At 34.2% G+C, this 20,549-nt stretch overlaps 1 pseudogene; it reads left to right on the top strand.

The window, feature by feature from the left end:
* The first annotated feature begins 13,248 nt into the window (after positions 1-13,248).
* LOC119060484 (NEDD8 ultimate buster 1-like) lies at positions 13,249-14,349 on the top strand (annotated as a pseudogene).
* Positions 14,350-20,549: the final 6,200 nt, after the last annotated feature.

Below are 20,549 nucleotides of genomic sequence, written 5' to 3'. Positions count from 1 at the left end.
ATTGTTTTTGTATTTTCCTCCTCTAAAACCTAGGTGAGTCTAATAGATACAGGGTGCAGCCAAGGGGGGCCCCAAAAAAAGATTTGGAATGGTGTCCAGAATTCAAAGTGTATAGAAATATTGGAGAGACATATAAGATGTCCTTACCGCCCCCCCCCCCAGGGGGAAGGGATGAATGGAGCCAGGCCATTGAGAGCTATTTTGCATAGTGACAGTTTTGGAGCTAACCTCTGGAGGAATGGTTATTTAACATATCTATAACCTTTAACTGGTTTCATAGATATGTTAAATAGCAGTGGCCAAGTTTGGAGCCAGGAAGAAGAGAGCAGTTTGGGGACTCAGGATGGAACTAGGAGGACTCAAGATGGGAACTGAGAGGCTGCTCTCCTGAGTGAGGAGGGCTTGGACTCAGGATGTAACTAAGGAGCTGCACACCTGAGTGAGAAGGGAGTAGCTGGGACTCAGGAGGTAATGAGGGGCTGCGCCCCTGAGGGAGGGTGCTGCTGTGTGGGAGCTTGAAAAAGACTGGCTCCAGGACATGAAGGGTCCCCGCTTGGCCAGATGAGAGAGAGCCACGCGGTTTCAGCAGAGTGAGGACCCCCCTGTTGGTGAGGTGAAAGAGGGAGCCACGTGGTTTTGGCAGGGTGCGGACCCCCTCTTTCCCAGGTGAAAGGGAAAAACCACGCAGCTTTGCCAGAATGGAGATCCCTGCAGCCAGGTGAAGAAGAAAGCCACATGCTTTTGGTGGAGTGCAAACCCCTGCAGCTTTGGTAGAAGAGGCCCACGCGGCTTTGGGGTGCCCCCCTTTGGCTGCGGGGCCTGAAAAGCAAGAGAGACTTTGACTGGAACTGGGTACAAAGAACTCTTGCCAGTGGACCATGAGAGGGTACCACAGTACTTTGGATTAACTAGAGATCCTGCACAGTGACACAGCTGACGGTGCCAGCGGCCTGCAACACAGACGTGTGCTCTTTTCCTGATTTATGGTACCCGGAGCTGGGACAGTGGGAGAACGGAGCGCTGTGTGGGTGTAGGTGTATACATAAAGGACTTTGATATTTTAGTGGTGGCATTAGGCCTGAATAGCATTAAATAAACATTTTGTTTCCTTTTCACAAATCTCTGGCATTAAGAGATGTCTTTCCAATTGGCGGCGGACAGAAGGGCCCAGTAGATTTTAGTATTTTGTTTTCGGGAGGGGCCCCTGTTGTATAGCAGTTTTGGGCATCCCTAAGTGGGCCAAATATTGTATTGCCCCTCCCTCAGACCTCCTCCTCTTGTTCGGTAACATTATGATCCAAAATATATGGTATATATTATATGTCTAGAAGGTATCCAGCTATGTAATATGAAAAATAGAGTCATTTATAGAACAAGACACAAGAAACATTATACACAGGACAATGAGGTCTCAGTCCCCTTCAAAGTATGCACCTTAGGACTTCACACAATTCTCTCAGTCACTGTTAGCTGCCCCATTATATTTTCCTGAACCTCATCAACAGTCTGAAATCTCTTCTCTTTCAAAGGTGATTTTAGTTTTGGTAAAAGCCAGATGTCACAGGGTGTCAAATCTGGCCTGTAGGATGTCTGAGTCACCTGGGTGATTTGATATTTCACAACAGCTACACAAGATGTGATGTATGAGAAGGTACATTGTCATAATGAAGCTGCCAATCATAAGCTGTGACCTTCTGAATCATCTGAATAGTTTCCACAGAGGAATGTTCAAACTTAATGCCAAATTTTATGCATATCCATAGCTCTACTCCCTCAGTCATTTTGAATGTGATGGCCACACAGTACACATGGTTACTTAATGGCATCTACCACTCCCACTGATTAATACAGTGAAGTTGTCATTGTTCATGCATGCATATTCCAGTCCACTCTCCTTGGCTACCGGGTTACACCAATGTTGCACAAACCATTCTCATTATATTTATAACAGCTGGGATTTTTTTCAGACGAACTTCATATATACATTATATATATATTTGCAGTGGTATATACAAAATTAGAAAAATATATGAGATAATCTACTTTAAGTGTATAGTACAAAGAAAAAAAGAATAACATAATTTTAGGTAAAGTTTAATTTATAATTTGGGTGCTCTGATAGTTATTCTGGGTCTATTGTGCTAGGTTGCATAGACACAATAATTTGTTTGGACAGTTAGTAAAATCCTGATTCAAAGATCATTTGAGCTAACCTACGTGGAAAACATAAAAATTTATTTGAATATTTAGAGAAGAAAAGAAAAGGAATTAGAGATGTGTTTGTTATGTGCAATATCTTATTCTCCAAACTAAGGATTAAAAAAACATTGACTTTACCAAAATATGAACAATAACTTTATGCGGAGAGCACATACATCTGCAAAGAGTGGCATCCTGGAGATGAGCTTGTTGATAGAGATTGGTGCAATATTTGAAATGCATTCCAGGATATAAAGTGGATATTACAGAAATGGGACCAGAGAAGTAATCTGATTAATTTTATAAACAAAAATATTTTGAAAGTGGCAAATTTACCATGGAATCCATAAGGCTGTGGTTAATATTTTTCCAATTAATTTCCCCTTTTTACTAATAACCAAAAAGTATAATAGATTTGTCCAAGCACTGGAGTATTTAAGAATTGCTTCTATACCTACTTTTAGTTATTATACCTGAGTTACTTAGTAAACTTAAAAGTGACTACAATTACAAGCAAAATATAACCAGAAACATTGAAATAAAGAATGAATTGACAGTAACCATAGGAGAGGTGAGGAGAGGGATAATGGGGGATAATAGGGGAAGGTCCATCAAGGAACATGTATAAAGGACACATGGACAAAGCCATAAGGGGTGGGTTCAGGGGTGAGAGGTGGGGGTAGGTGGCATATGGGGCCATTATGGAGTGAAAATGGAGACAACTGCACTTGAACTATAATAAAAGAATGCCTATAATTAAAATAATGAAAGGCTATCTTGACAAATAACATTCAAATATGTGCTATAAATATTTTTGCTAATACAACTGAAATTCACCTGTAATCATTCATCAAGATCATTATTTATTGCTGGTAGAGAAATAGCCAAAATTTGGGGAACTGCTTGGATTGAAGACTGGTCTAAGTTAATATTAATTTTTCATGATTCTGGACAACTCTGTTATCTACTGGTGACAGAAAAATTATAATATTTTTACCTGATACATAAATTGGCATGGTAGGCTACTAATCTCCAGTTTTTGAATTTATGGTTGAAATAATTACCTACATATAATAGCATTTATATTAGAAGGAGCCTAGTGAAATATCTTGGAACTTAACTCTCTTTCCAAAATAGTAAGCCAAAGCAACAACATATTCCTGGGGTTATCGTGAACATTATTATTGCTGAGTTATTACTATGAAATTCCTGTGTTTGGCTAAACGAACACAGATGAGATATGTTTTTAGAAATGTATTAAGCTTCTGTAAGGATAATTAATTCAATTCAGTTTTACACATTAATTTAAATATCTACTTTTACTGTGAAAATTTATACAACCCTTGGCTGACATGTAAATATTGATCTTGAATGTCCTTTCATATCTACCCTCATAAGCACAGACAATTGGAAACAGTATTTTCACCTGTCTGCGGCATAAGTATATACTCAGCACAATATGTTAACTCTCTGATTGGGCCCACAGTTTAGTTCACAGGGACTGTATAATTTTATCATACCATTAGGATATCACACTGCCAATTACTTTTTGGCATACTTGGAAAACTGGAATTAATAGGCATTCTACATGATATCAAATATCCTAAGTTATGAATTAATAAAGCAAACAAAAAAAGATAAGCTACCCCTTTTGAAAATAGTATTGGAGGTCTAATGATCTATGGACATGTTATAATAAGTTCTCCAAGGTAAAGTACCAACTGCTACCCTCAACATCCTTTATTATTGCAAAATATACACTATCCCAATTGCATATTTTAGGAATTTGGAGACAACATATATGCCATCTGAGTGAGCCACCCAGAATTGTATATTAGGAAACCTATAGGTTACTTACCTTTATGTGCGATCTAGAAAAGGTGAAGGTTTTCAATGTGTTACAGACTGTGGTATTCTCATCTCTACTACTTGACCATTTGAAACAACAGACACAATATTCCTGCTACATAGTTCCATTCACTGTACAACTCCAAGGACACCACTCAAAGCCAATTAAAATATAAATGGTGTCCTGGAATTAGGAAAAACCCAACATTCCCAATTACATATAATATGGAAGGGTAGAAGTCTATTTAAATCCATAAGAAACTCTTACAGGAACTCCATAGTAGATTTATTTAGAGATAGAGCTAATGACCTGTTGCAGGGTTCGGGGATGTGGATCTTTTTAAAAAGTCACTCTTAGCTTTTCCAGGCACTGACAGAAATTGAGTGCTTTACTCTGAAAACTCCAGACAATCAATCATATTCACTTCAATGTCTAATGTAACTTATTATTATCTGATTCTTAAAGACAGGCATACCCAGCAATATTCATTATTAAGCTTTAGAGATAGGACCAGGTTCAAACAAGCTCTGAAGGCACAGGTACATTGCATGAGCATATAGCTCATTAGTCTAAAATACCTGTCCTACTAGTTTTCCCCAAATTTATACTATCAGCTTCATGAGCATTAAATATATACAACTTATTCAGAAAACATTACTAAGTTTATTTTAAAAACAGACATATTAAATTTTCTATCACCATCAAGGAATGGATTATTTTGATATTAAAGCTCAAATGAGATTATAGTAAAAAGGGGAAATCCTCCTAGGCTGAAGATATTATTGATTTATGTTACTGCTACAGTTATTACAAAGAAAAGATGTCTCCAGGTAAGTTTCACTACCATTTAGGACTAATGATGTGAATATATTTTAAGTGAGTTGGCAAGAATAATATTATAGTTCTAATAATGACCTTTGGGGAATAGTTAAGTAAATGGCGTGTTTTGTATGTCCAGTAGTGTGAAAAATTTGTCCTGTGTGAATGCTCAGCAAAGCTTCACCTGTGGTGAAGCCTGTGGATGTCAATTAGCCTTTGACCCTGTCAAATTTAATTCCCACCCAAGAGGCACAGGTACCGAGGGATAGTGATGGCAAGAGCAAACATTATACCTAGCCCAACATTGACTTCACCTTGTCAGTACTATCCTGATTAACAATGCTAGTAGATGTATAATTTGCCAGTGACATGAACCAATCCTATGTGTCACCATACCCTTTTAAGGTAAGCAGTTAGTATGGTGGCAATATAATTTTATACTAAATATTTTTCATCGCAGAAAAGAACCGTTATTTATTTTTAATGATCATCATATGTAACTTACCATATTTTAGTTAGCATGACTTTAAGCCAAGTTACCAAATGTGTTATTTGATATCATGATCTAACTCATGATAATGCTTATGACAAAAATGATTTTATAGCTAAAAATATAAGGTTGTATGCTATTGCTTATGGAACTCACTGATCTTAACATGTACTTCATTTTTCTGAAGTAGCTGCCATAGAACATATTGGAATTAATATTAAAATTATATTTAAAATTCCAACCAGGTGACCACAATTTGCAAGCTTCATTTCTTATCATAAAAAATAGCAATTTACTAATATAGAGTATATATTTTTCTTCCTAAACATAATATATGGTTCAAGAGGGATAGAAATGACAGGTGTAAATCTTACTATCACATATATGACCTACTTGAGAATGCATGGTGTGCTTTTTAGGATCCAAGACTGCTTATTCCCCGGTTTTATATGAAAAAAGATTGTACAATCTATTTACATATGTTATACATGAGGTAATATAACCAGGTTCTCTCAGCACTAGAAGTCATTTTAAGCAACATGTTCTGTAGATAAAAACAACAAAAATGAATTACTGTGTAATAATTAACCCTCATTCTAAAGGAAAAAAATACAGCCTCTAAACAAACAGGAAGGGATAGGGATAAAGCCATAAGAATCCCTGGGACCATCTAGTATGCCTACATCCAATAGTACCATGTAATGGAATATAACAGCCATCTCACACAGGCAGAAACAGAAAACTCGGTAATGAAGATTTGGAATAGCCCATTAGACAAAGGATTCTGTGGTACTGCCTGAAAGCACAGGAAACAAAATAAAGGAGAAATGCAGTTGAAAATACCATCTATATAGCCTTGAGAGCTGATATATGAATGAGGATATACAACTTCTTTACATTCTTTTAATATTTAAAACATCTTATTGACATTTTTATTTATTTATTTACATATTTATTTGTTATTATTATTATTTTAATTAATTAATATTCAAGTATGTTTTTTTTATATTTTCCCATCACCACTTTCCTCCACCCCACCCACTCCCACCTCTCATCCTCAATCCTACCCTCCTTTGTTTTTTTTGTCCATGGGTCCTTTATACACGTTCATTGAGGACCCTTTCCCTTCTTTCCCCCATTATTTTAAATATCATTCAAATATTTTTGATTTTTCAAATACAGGATGTCATTATATCATCATCATGATTGTCATCTTATGCTGAAGTACCCAAGCTCACAGTAAATTGCAACTGCATACTTCCAATTACTTGGACCAAAACTCTTGAGAACATGGCTCCTATTTTTCATTCCCTGTGATTCATTTTTTTAAATAATCCTCTGGAATCTAGCTTTGAAAAATACCCAGAATCATATTATTTTTTACTACCTCCTTTATTGCCCCACACAAAGATTCTTTCCTTAGTGAAACTCTAGCAAGTCTCTTCTGAACTCTACTAGGCTCCATTCTTAAGAGGGACATAGTCCCATCTCCCTCAACCACCCAGTTCTAACAAGGATCCTGCTAAGTAAGTTTAACCAGAATCTTTCAACATAAATATGCTGTCATGCTTTATATATGATTTTGTTGCTCATTCCCTATTATCCCCTAGGTCATGTCTAATTACCCTGGCCTAACTCAGCAAGAATTCTCTTTGGTTGACTTAGCCAGAATTTTCCATTAGCCATGATGTGCACTCTTAGTAATTTTCTATCTACCTTAGTCTGTGTCTATAAATTCTCACTTTGCCTTGTTTTCCTTATTTTATTCAAAGTTGAGCCCAATCTGTCACCCCTACTACAAGACCCCATGGTAGCAATGCCTCTAGAATAAAGTCTGCCTTACAGACTTTCAAAGCCAAGCCCATTCTATCATCAACAATTACTGAGATAAACACAAGCTTCCAGACTATTCTTTTAAATTGGTCATTGCATCAGTAATTTGTTATTGACTCAATCATGGGTCACTATAGATGACTGAAGTGGGTAAATCCCTCCTATTGACTTACCAACAGCAATCAATGCTGAACTACAAGAGGAGTGTGTATACAACCCACACAAAGAGTGTAGCTTGCGAACCCAGCTTCCGAGATAGGGACATTATGCCATTGGACCCAACAGGCCACTTACTACATTAGGCCAAGATACCAACATGGGGACTCATAACAGCTCTATGTAATTCATAGAAACAAACACAGGAAGACTGCCAAAATGAGGAGACAAAGAAACATAGCCCAAATGAAAAAACACATCAAAACTCCACAAAAAATACTAAATAAAAAGGAGATAAGCAATCTATCAGATGCAGAGTTCAAAACACTGGTTATAAGGATGTTCAAGCAATTTGATGAAGACTTCAACAACATAGAGATCCCATCATAAATGAAGGATACACTAATTGAAATAAAGAAGAATGTACAGGGAAACAAGAGTAGAGTGGATGAAATGGAGAGTCAAATCAATGATTTGGAACATAAGGAAGCAAAAACAACTAATCAGAGCAACAAGAAGAAAAAATATCCAGGAAAAATTAGGATAGTGTAAGCAGACTGTGGGACAACTTCAAGAAGTCCAATATTTGCATGATAGGAGAAAGAATGAACAAGAAATTGAACATCTATTTTTTTAAAATAGTGGAAAAAATCCCCCTAAATAGTCGTGAAGAAAAAGACAGGTAAGTCCAGAAAGCACAGAAAGTCCCAAACAAAATGGGTACAAAGAGGTCCACTCTAAAACTCATCATAATTAAAATGTCAAAGATTAAAGATAAAGAGAGAATCTTAAAAGCAGCAAGAGAAAAACAGTTAGTTATTTTCTGGGGAATTCTCATAAGACTATTAGCTGATTTCTCAAAAGAAACTTTGCAGGCTAGAAAGGATGAGCAAGAAATACCATCTATTGTCATGTATATTACACACCCTTTGCCCAAATTTTTGCAGGAAAAATGAGGATGCGCATTATACATGGGTAGTACTAATTCCATATCTATATAAATATTTTAAATTCTTTTTTATGCTTATGTGCTAAAAGTGTAATTAACTGTAGAAAGTAAGAACAATATCTGTGTGTTCAAAAATAAAATGCTAAAATTTTACTTATAATACAAAAAAGTATCCAAATATAAATAAATAAAATTGAATTAAAAATTAAAATGAAAGTTGTTTTATTTTCTGAAAGTTTGGGCCAAAAATGTGGGTGTGCACTATATATGTCAAAATATGGTATTCAAAAGAAAGCAGGGACCTACAGCCAAGATTTCTCTACCCACCAAAATTATTATTTAGAATTAAAGACCAGATAAAAAGCTTCCCAGACAAAAGAAAACTGAAGGGGTTCATCATCGCCAAACAGTCACTATATACGATGTTAAAATGACTTATTTAAGAAAAAAAAGACCAAAATTATGAACAATAAGATTTCAATAAATACATATCTTTCAACAACTGAATCTTAAAAAAAGGACTGAAGAAGAGTGGAAGAATGAGTGAAGAGGTGAGGGGATTAATAAGTACAAATAGGTAGTTACAGAAGAGCCACGGGGATATAAAGTACAGTACAGAAAATGGAGAAGCCAAGAATCTATATGTATGACACATGGACATGAACAATGGTGTGGGAATTGCCAGAGGGAGTGGGGACTCTGGGCCAAGGGAGTCAAAGGGGAGAAACTGGGTCAACTGTAATAGCATAATCAATAAAATATATTAAAAAAATTATAATCCCATACAAATTGAAAGTTACATCTCTTCATCCTAAATTTCTAACTTGTCTTATATTTCTTAAATAATGTAGTGGTATACCTTCCTTTGAGGCAGCAATTAAAATAGCAAGAATAGAAATAAAACAATAAAAAGTTTTAAAGAAGGCCACTATATACATATGAATGTGTTTCTATGATAGATACCTTAAGGGAAATGAAAAGAAGTCTTCAAACTATTTAATTCTAAAAAAGGAATAGGTACTATTCCTTCAAGTCTTTTACATAATGAAAAAATATAATTTTGTTATTTTTGCAGTAGGACAACTGGACAATATTTTCAGCATTAATACCTTAATATTACAGGGTGGACATTTAATAAAAGTTCAAGAAAATGATTTATCATTAAGAAAATATTATTTCACTCACATATGTGTTATACAACTGAAATTAATAAGTAAAAAAAGAAAAACTAACAAAAACTCATAGACACAGGTATCAGTTTGGTGGTTATCAGAGGAAAAGAAGGTGGAAGAGCAGTAAATGGTCAAGGAGTCAAATATATGGTGATGGAAGACTTGACTTTGGCGGTGGGCACACAATACAATATACTGTTGATGCATCATAGAACTGTATACTTGAAATATACACAATCTTATCAACCAATGCCACCTCAACAAAATTATTATTTTTTAAAGATTTTATTTATTTATCTTAGAGGGGAAGGGAAGGAGAGAAGGAGAGAAATATCAGTGTATGTTTGCCTCTCCTGTGTCCCCTGCTGCGAACTGGCCTGCAACCCAGGCATGTGCCCTGACTGGGAATCGAACCGCGATACTCTGGTTCGCAGGCCAACGCTCGATCCACTGAGCTACATCAGCCAGGACTCAACAAATTTAATTTAAACATTAAAAATAAAAATAAGATGATTTTTATAAATGTGAAAATTTTAATCAGTATAAAAGAAATAGCTCATAAACATTTGTTTATGCATCTTATATATGTAGTAGGTCACAGAAATCTATAATGCTAGACAAAATGCAATACCAGTCTTAGTGTTATGCATATTTTCCTTTCATATCTTCATTTTTCCATGACAAATATTTTTGAAAAATAGAAATACATTTTTTTAAAAATGACTAAATTTAGAAAAATTGATAATACAATCAATTTCTTAAAAAATAACTGTTCATGAAAATCATTTTAAAGTGGTATAAAGCCCTCAGGACCTATTTTTTCTTTCTGCTTGTGTTAAAAGATCAATTGTGCTCAAATCAACTGTTCATACTCAAAATTAGTTTGAGAAGTTCTGAAAAAATCAACAGACTCTTCATGAGAGGGGAAAAATAAGGATTCTCTAACCCTGGTGTGTCTCTTTACAGGTAATTGAGTTACAAATAAGTGAAGTCACCTGCACTCATTAAACTAATCCCAGAATCCCAGTTTTGCTGCTTATGAGTGCAGTGGCCAAGGGAGAACTGTTTTGTCCATGAACATGCCTTCTATTTTTAATCTGTATGCATCCTAGCCATCACTAAAGCACTTGATAGTTACATATTTGGTCACTTTAGAAGCCTTTAGCTCTAAAACTTTTAAGTGTCCCATGAACAACTGTAACTGCATGTCCCATAAGCAACTTAAATGTAATACCATTAAACTGTATGTATCATCTTCTTAGCCTATATTCCTACTATCTCTTACATCTCTTAATTAATGTTGTGACATGCTTTCCTATAAGTTTAAAAGACATAGGTTTTTAATACAATTATTCTATCATTTTGATATCTTTGTTTATATGATTAATAATTCTGATATTGAAATATTTCTCACTCAGTGAATGATTTGTATATGTGAAACTTATTCTAATACTATAAACATATATATGCATATATGTGTGTTTTATGAATAAATATATGTTCATCTTATCCTTAAAATAACTTTATAAAATAGAAACAATTACACCTAATTTTATAGATAAAATAATTAATGCATATAAAGTCTTAGTGAGCTACTCAAGATATCCATCTAGTTTGTGAAGAAAACAAAATTCAAATTTAAACAAAATTTCTATCCATAGCTGAAAAACCAAGAACTTCTTTTGCTGATATATTAAGATTTATCACTCTTTTAAAATTTTCACTTATTCTGAAATACTATCAAAGGATTACTTATACATTCTGTATTAAATATACAGCATTTATGTTTTTCTACATTTCCTTCACTTTCATGATTCCACTATATCTATATATTCAAGTACTGAGTGTCTCCTTTACCCATGAATTTTTGTTGGCCCAATCCAACCCCGTTCTCTGAATATATAACTTTTACCTGAACTCATAACAGCTACTATAGTGTGTTATATTAATTTGTGTTATAGTAACTAAAATGTAAAAGACACTAAGTGACATACATTTCAAGCATAATGATTAACCTGCTGCATGTATTTATTTGTCTCACCTAATAGGCACTTTAAGTACTTCCACTTTATAGATGCAAGAACTAAAGTTTAAACAATTTATACTAACTTCCATAGTGATTGGAGTCAAGATTTCACAGAAAGTCCAATGAAATCAACTATAAAAATCTTTTTTCATGGAAGACACCTGCTTTCTTTTCCAGAAATTTGAATTCTTTTCTAATCGATAAGACAGAATAATACATATAAGTAAGGCAAATATAAGTAAAATAAACCTTCAGTAAAACCAGTATGTAATTTATTATTTAACCTGAGACACTTTTAAGAGTAAATCTATTCAATTAATAATGATATAAATCAACAAGTTCATATACAGACTTGACTACAGAATCACCTTGTATAAATAGAACTCTAAAGTATTTGAGTGTGAATACATAAAAAGTAGAGTTGCTGAATTCAAATCATTCTAACCCCAATTTCTGAACCTACACAAAAAGAAGCAGAAAATATTTCCAAAAGCCTTAGATTTTCTCAGACATCTATCCATCTGGGATATTTTGGTGCATTCTGAGTTTCTGAGCTTCCATGCCAATGAGTCACCTCATGTATTGAGACACTACTTAGTGAATCTAGAGGAAAATTTTGCACTTACTTTTATTACAAGCTGAAATTTCACCTTATCAAACTGCGTTATCCAGCCCTGGCTGATTTAGCTTAGTGGATTGAGTGCCAGCTTGCTAACCAAACAGCTGTGGTTAGATTCCCAGTCAGGACACATACCTGGGTTGCACGCCAGTTCCCAGGAGAGGCAACCGTACATTGATATTTCTCTCCCTCTCTCCTTCCCTTCCCCTCTAAAGATAAATAAATAAAAATCTTTTTAAAAACCCCTGCATTATCTCCATTTTGGCCAAGTATTTCTAGGACTGAGTGTCTCCTTTTGCCCCTACTCTCCCCCCAGTCCCTTGTCACCCCTTGCAGTTTATAGACCTAACCTGAAGTTCTTACCGGTGCTGTCATCAATTCTTTTTTTTTTCTTGACCACAGCTTGTTCTCAGATCCAAGTTTCTAGACTGGATATTGTTTATGTGGACTAGTCGGTTATCAATCCATATTATTAAGTGTTAACTCATCAACAAGCACTGTGAAATCTTATGATAAAAAAGTAAAATAAGATATAAACCCTAGTAACAAGGTACAATTGCAATCAACTGCTATAGGCAGGTATATCTTAACAGTTAACTTCTTGATCACAGCTCATCCACAAGACTGTACTTTAAGAAAAACATTTGCAGCTGGGTCACTTTTCTTTGTGCCCAGATTGTCCCATGTGGTTTAATCCCAATTAGGTGTAAGTTAAAGACAAAAGCTTTTCCCTTCTGCTGTCTTTCTATTGCCCAAAGTAAGCAAGATAGTGCTGAAATATAAAAACAATACCACAGTAAAAAGTCAGAGATTTTAATGGTAGAACAAATAAAAGCATGTGTTGACATCACTGATTCTAGATTTACAACTTTATTGTTATCTTCATAAATGTCAGAAATCTCATTAACCAAATAGGTGAAATTATTAGTATTATTGTATGTGTGTATAATGAAACAGAATGCAGAAAATCAGTGGAATATTTGTTACAGTCATGGACATACATTCAAAGTACATTGAGTATGGGTGGGAGTGTGGTCAGCCTCTCTAAGAATGAAAACAAACTATGACCTCCTTCTGCTGTATTCAGGTAATCGTTGGGTCCTGGCAGATGCTCTGATGACACAGGATGACACAAAAAACGTGTTCAGGCAAAATTGTGCCAGTTTCTAAGAGAAGACTGAATTCAACCTCCATATACAAATGAAAGTAAAGAAAATGGTTTAGTATTCAAGGACCTGGCTAAGTACCCCGAGAAGCTAGAATGTTCTGAAATGAAGTAGAAAATATAACAGAAAAAAACCCATGACATGTTGCAAAGCACTTGAGTGTGAAGTAGAAAAGTATAATTATAAAACAACAGGAATTTCTACAATTAAAGTTTTTTTTTCCTCCAAGATAACAAAAGCTAGGAAAAACTTTCTGGAAACTCAATTGCACATCAGCAAATAACTAAGTTCTGAAGTTTCTTAAACATTTGGATTTCAAGAAAATTATATCAAAATTGTCATACATAAGAAACAACTAGAGTAAACACTTGAAGAGCAATGTAAAAGCTATAGTGCTCTAACTAAAACAGTCTGAAATGATGTGAGCAAAAACTGTCAGGCTGAAGAAGAGGTAAATGAAGCCTAAGTAAAAGAAAAAAAAATTCAGAGGACTAAGAAAGGCCTAAAGATATGGAGGATAGAGCTTAGATGGTGGTGAACCACAAAACTCCATGTAGCTAACCAGACAGGCAGATCAATCAGAATTCCTCCAGCACAAAGAAAAGCCCTATCCTGTGTTAGCTATGGGATATCATGAGGAGGGCAGAATTTTCTTGAAGAGAAAATAATATGCACTAGCCTTGCCATGCCTATTGGAGTGTGACGAATATTTCTCTTGGGTGTTGTAGAGAACCACTGGGTTCAGTAGATAACTATACAGTGTTATAGCTGGATATAGTGCACTTTTATTGTTTCCTGAAACAACTGGAATGCCTTGACAAAGCCAAAAAGGAAATTAAAGCTGGCCCGGAACTGTTTTTAAAATTGTTATGGAGAAAAATCATCAGAGACTGGTGCAAATAAAAGGAAGTTGTTAAAAAAGTTGCTTGAAGGTATCTGAAGTAATTACAGTGGAATTGATGAAAGAGCTTATATCTCTACAAAGCACATCAACACTTTAAAGAGCTATATACTGATCTATCAAAAGTTTACAATTTGTTCCACTTGGAATTTACTGTCCTGGAAGCCTGATTTCTCCTAAATGCATATAAACAAGAACATGGATCAGATAATCATATTACCAACTGCACAGAAGAATTGGTCCAAATAAGAAAAGAGGTAGAGATAGGAAGAGAGAGAGAGAGAGAGAGAGAGAGAGAGAGAGAGAGAGAGAGAGAGAGAGAGAGACTCTGCCTAAAAACCCAACTTTTTGAAAGGAATGGGTTCGTCCACATACATGGACAAGCAAGGCCCTCAGCAAGCCAGTGGGAACCTAGACAAAACCCTAAAGATTATTTTCAGGAATCCTCAGATGTGGTGGTTAAATGATTCAGATCTTCAGATCAACAAAAATAAAGAAAGTCCTTCTCAGGAAAATATTGAGCTATTGGTGTACATGTGCTTTGAGGAAGTAGTGGCCAAAGCTGCCCTTAGACCATTCAGGAAAAATGTCCAGCTTGCTCAGACCCTGGCTGGCAATGGAGAAAGTCTTTCTCCTAACCTCTAGCACTAAGTGGAAAGTTCTTCATCAACATCATCCATGCCCCCTTTGAGTCCTTCAGATACAAATGTTCAGTGCCTCAAAAATGGAGATGAGGACACAGAGGCCATCAAGGATATATTGGACAATATTCCAGAATATGAAAAAAATAGTATATTGATTCAGCTATCAAAGATGAAGAAATTATTATTGCAGGGTACTTATATATGTAGAACATATAAAGTCATCTGAAATGAAAGGCTAAACAATAAATAGACATAAATGCTAAGTTTATGCATATAAATTCTAGCATTATTAAAAATCTGAAAAAGTTTATCAAATGCAACTTTTATTGTACTTTTAAACTTCATTTAAAATGTTCTAATTCAATTTTATTTATTTTGTATTATATAAACTGTTTAAATATATTATCTTGATGAGTATAAAGGGATACTAATTCAAACTAAAGACCAAAAGTAATAACTTCAAAACCTTAAAGTTCTTGGTTGAAGTAAATATCACAAAATCACCCATTATTTTGCCTAAACACAAAAACACACACATATATATATAGACAATTTCATCCTGTGTAAAAAAGTGCTTAGCTTTATTTACTTATTTATTCATTTATGTTTTATTGATTGATTGTTTAAAACCTACATTTTAAAAACACTTTTCAACATATTTTGTTCTGGGTACTGAGAGAAGTACAAATGAAACATTAGTCATGAATTTAGTTTCTAGGTGTGTGATAAGTAATTGAAAAAGTAAAATACATGTTCACCAAACATTTAATACTATAATATTCTCCTCAAGAAAGAACTAGATGATTATTTTATAGAAATTTAACATGAAAGAAAAGAATACTAATCAGTGAAGTCCCTGAGGAAAGAGGTAAAACCCTAACTGAATTTTAAAAGTACAGAGTAGCCGTTGGGTGAAGACTGACGTACCATAAACACTGACTAGAAAATTAGTGTGTTTTAGAAGGAGTCACTAGGTATGTCTGGGTAAATAAAAGAAAAACATTAATAAGTATTAAGAGATGATTCTATTGTAAAGGTCCTGGAGATGTAAGGCCAAGAAGAATTAGTCAACTTTCTCACTGATTAAAATATTTGTGACTTTTCTTATTTGTTGTTTTATATTCTACTTGAGCCTATAAACAGATCTAATAATGACATTTATTTATGTCAAGATTTTTAATGGCAGAGCTGCTTCCTTTATTTACATAATGCACCATTTATATTGCATGGCATAGGCTTAAGATAGATAGGTAGATTTCTAATAGGCTAAAATTATTAAAGTCTAGATTATTTTTGGAAAAAGAAAACAAATGTAAATAAACCAAAGGAGTAATTTTATTTGCATGTACCAGTAAATCTTAATGGAGCTCTTAAGATATTCAAAGATTTAGACCTGAAATACAAACTTCAGAAGTGTCTAAATTCCTTTCCCAGTGAATTAAGTTTGGACAAGGAAAAGTGGCATACCTTATTAAAGTGAATATTTTTCTTGTCCATTATATAGTGTGAGAAAGTATGTCTCACAGATAGTAGTTCTATATTTCTACTGCCTAGAGATGACTTGTATAAGACATATAAATTTCAGTAAATTGTTTTAGTGAACTGTATTACAAAGGGTCACATTAATGACTTTCTATAGTCCTTAGTTCATTCATGACTGAAATTCTAATTTTGACAGCTATTTATTCGAATCTAAAAATCTCTACAGATCTTTTCTTATTTTAGATTCCATTCGAAAAGTATTTTTTTGTTTAGTCACTTCTGACTAGTCCCTTCTTATGTTTAAGTTTGTCATCTTAAAAAATGGTAAAATAATCAAAACTAATGTCTCTCTTTTTCAAATCCATGCTTTCAGTTATATTATGTATATCAAAACTTTTCAGTACGTCTAGCCAAATAATGGTTTTAAAGATATGAATATTTTATGAGATGTAAAAATGTAAATAATATTCAAATCAAATTGTTTACTTAAAATGAATAAAGACATTTAAATGTAAATAGTTGCTCAACTAGTTTCTATGTTGGCACTAAAAATGCATAATTTTTATTTGCCTCTTAATTTCGATGTTTATTGACTGTAATAAAGTACTCTCATATAATTCTTCATTTCCAAATGATAGCTACAAATATTATATAGAGTATATTCATGTATTTTTGGGTTTACTTATCTATGTATTTTGCTTCTTCAAATTCACAATATTTTTAAATAACCAGAACAAAATATTAAATAATAGAAAAAATCTTAAATTATTTTCTTCCATTTCAATTCACAAAACTTGATTATTAATGATTTTAATTCATATAACCCATTATTCAAGATGAGACTTTAAAGCATTACTTTAATATACATGGGAAGTTCTCAAAAATAAGTGAGATTTAAAGCAACTCAAAATGTGAAAGTTGCAACTATGTATGGAACGCATTATCTCGTATTAGCAATGCTACACACAAGGTTGAAATTTTCTTATTTTACCCAACAAAGTTTATTTTTTCAATAATAAACTTGAGTAATAGTAACAGATTGAGTGACTTAAAATATAAATCAGAATAAATTTATTTCTACAACAAAGCATATTTATAAATAAAGTAAGAGATCATTGATTCAAAATTCTTTAGGCTCCTTATTCACTGACCCACATTATCTCTCACCCAACACCACCAAAAGAACTCCTTTTGGTGACTCCTATGGTCTAAGCTAGATCTTAATTAACAAGGTCAGGACAGAGGTTATGGAGAAAAATGAATCATGTACACCAAGATTTGGAATATAGGAATACACTGATGTCTTGGCATAAAGGGAAAGGAAAAGTGAGTAGCTATATGAATAGATTTTGTTTGTCTTTCTGAGAATATCTCTTCACCTGCCTCTCTAATAACCTTCTTTTTTTTTTTCTAATCACACTCCCAAGAATGATCTCTGGAGTTTTCCCTACTGTCATTCTTGGTTGTCACTAGGCTCTTATTCATTTTAGGGCCTCTGTTGTGAAAATGTCATTGAGCTTTTCTTTCGATTTTTTTTTCTGAAAGTTACAGTGTGGCCTTTGAATTTTGTCTTCTCTCATTTTTATATTATAACAAATGCCAAAAGAGAGAAAATTATGCCATGACCACCTTCTCTATTGTTACAAAATCTCTATATAAACACAACTGTCGTTGTGTTAAAAAATGATTTAGTATAGTTTGGTTGGGCACACAATCAGTTTTTGACATTTTTATGGGGTTTTAGATAGTCTCAGATATGTTCCACATGTCTCTCATCCTTCTTTGGATACTAATAGTTTAGAGCAGGAATAATCTTCTCATGGACTTGGCTTAAGCACAGGATGGAAATCCCAACTGTGTAAGCACTTTTCTAGTCATTGGTCAACTTGTACTTACTAACACTCAGTTGGCTCAAGTCAGTCATTGGCAGTCAAAATCAAGGGATAAAAACTACATATATTTAATATTTATTTGTTTGTTTGTTGTTCAGTTACAGTTGTCCTGCCCTTTTCCCCATTGATCTTCCCTCCCCCCACTTCCACAGTCAATCACTCCCATTGTCTATGCCCAAAAGTCCTCTGTTTGTATTCCTTTGTTGCCCTTTCTCTCCCTCATTATCCCTCTTACTCCTTTCCCTTACCTCCAGTCCCTGTCAGTTTGATCTTTATTTCTAAGTCTCTAGCTCTATTTTGCTCAACTGTTTGTTTTATTAATTAGGTTCCACCTATAGGTGACATTATATGGCATTTGTCTTGCATCTCTGGGCTTATTCCACTTAGCATAATGTTTTGCAGTTCCATCCATGCTGTCATGAAGGGTAGTAGTTCCTTCTTTCTTTCTGCTGCATAGTATTCCACTGTGTAATGTACCACAGTTCTTTTGATCCACTCATTTACTGATAGGCACTTAGGCAGAAATTGGCTATTGTAAATAATGTTGCTATGAACATTGAGGTGTACAGGTTCTTTTAAATTGGTGTTTCAGAATTCTTAGGGTATGGTATCAGCAGTGGAATCACTGAGTCAAAAGGCAATTCCACCTTTAGCTTTCTTAGGAAATTCCATACTGTTCTCCACAGTTGCTACACCAATCTGCACTCCTACAGACTGTGCTAAGGTTCACTTCCCTTCACATCCTCTCTAGCACTTATTGTTGATTTATTAATGATGGCCATTCTAACTGGTGTGAGGTCTCATTGTGTTTTTAATTTGCATCTCTCTAATGGTTAGTTATGTTGAGTATTTTTTCATGTGTTTATGGGCCCTCTGTATGGAAGCTATAAACTTGGTAAACTATACACACACACACACACACACGCACACACACACAAAATAGGAGCACCCAAATATATAAGGAAAATCTTGGAGAATGTCATGACAGATATAGAGAGCAACACACTCATAGTAGTGGATTTTAACACCCCACTGTCAACAATGGACATATCTTCCAAACAAAAAATCAAAAAGGACAACCTGACACTGAATGACGCACTAAATCAAATGGGCTTAACTGAAGCCCATTATATATACAGAATCTTTAACCCCAAAGAAGTACAATATACATTCTTTTCAAATGCATATGGAACATTTTCAAAGATAGACACATGATAGGACACAAAACAAGCCTCAACAAATTCAAGAAAACTGAAATCATATCAAGCATTTTCTCAGATCACAATGGCTTGAAACTAGAAACCAACCTCACAGAAAAAAACCTCAAAAACAGTCGAATACATTGAGACTGAATAACATGTTATTGAACAATGAAAGGGCAAATCATGGGATCAAGGGTGAACTAAAAAAAGTTTCTGGAAACAAAAGAAAATGAACACACAACAGTCCAAAACCTGTGGGGCACAGTGAAGACATTCCTGAGAGGAGAGTTCATAGCAATGCAGGCCTACCTAAAGAAGACAGAATAATTTGAAATAAATAACCCAATTTTATATCTACAAAATTAGAGGATCAACAGCAAATAAAGCTCAGAGCTAGCAGAAGGAAGGGAATATTCAAGATCAGAGTAGAATTAAATGACATAGAAGCTAAAAGAATAATCCAAAGTATCAATAAATCCAGGAGGTAGTTCTCTGAAAAGATGAACAAAATTGACAAACCTTTAATCAGATTCATCAAGAAGAAAATAGAGGACCCAAATAAATAAAATCATAAGTGAAAAAGAAGTTACAACTTATGCTACAAAAATACAAAGGATTGTAAGAAATTACTATGAACAACTAACTATATGCTAAGATATTTGAAAATCTGGGTGAAATGGCTACATTTCTAGAAACATCTAATCCTCCAAAATTGAGTCAAGAAGAAGTAGAGAGCCTGAATACACTGATACCAGCTAGTGAAATTGCAGCTATAATTAAAAAACTCCCAGCACATAAACCCCCAGACTAGATGACTTCACAGGAGAATTTTACCAAACATTTAGAGAAGAGCTAACCCTTATTCTTCTCAAATTATTCCAGAAAATCCAAGAAGAGGAAATACTACCAAACTCTTTATGAAGTCGGTATTATCCTACTTCCAAACCAGATAAAGACAAAGCAAAGAAAGAAAACTATAGGCCAATATCACTGATGAACATAGATGCTAAAATCCTTAATAAGACATTGGCAAAACAGATCCAGAAATACATTAAAATGATCATACATCATGATCAAGTGGCATTTACCTCAGGGATGCAAGGATGGTACAATATATGCAAGTCAATAAATGTAGTACACCACATAAACA

Source organism: Artibeus jamaicensis, unplaced genomic scaffold (assembly GCF_021234435.1).
Source record: "Artibeus jamaicensis isolate MK-2021 breed Jamaican fruit bat unplaced genomic scaffold, CSHL_Jam_final contig_415, whole genome shotgun sequence".
Taxonomy (NCBI): domain Eukaryota; kingdom Metazoa; phylum Chordata; class Mammalia; order Chiroptera; family Phyllostomidae; genus Artibeus; species Artibeus jamaicensis.
The sequence above is the reverse complement of the archived record's forward strand: the minus strand, read 5'-3'. Positions and strand labels throughout refer to the sequence as shown.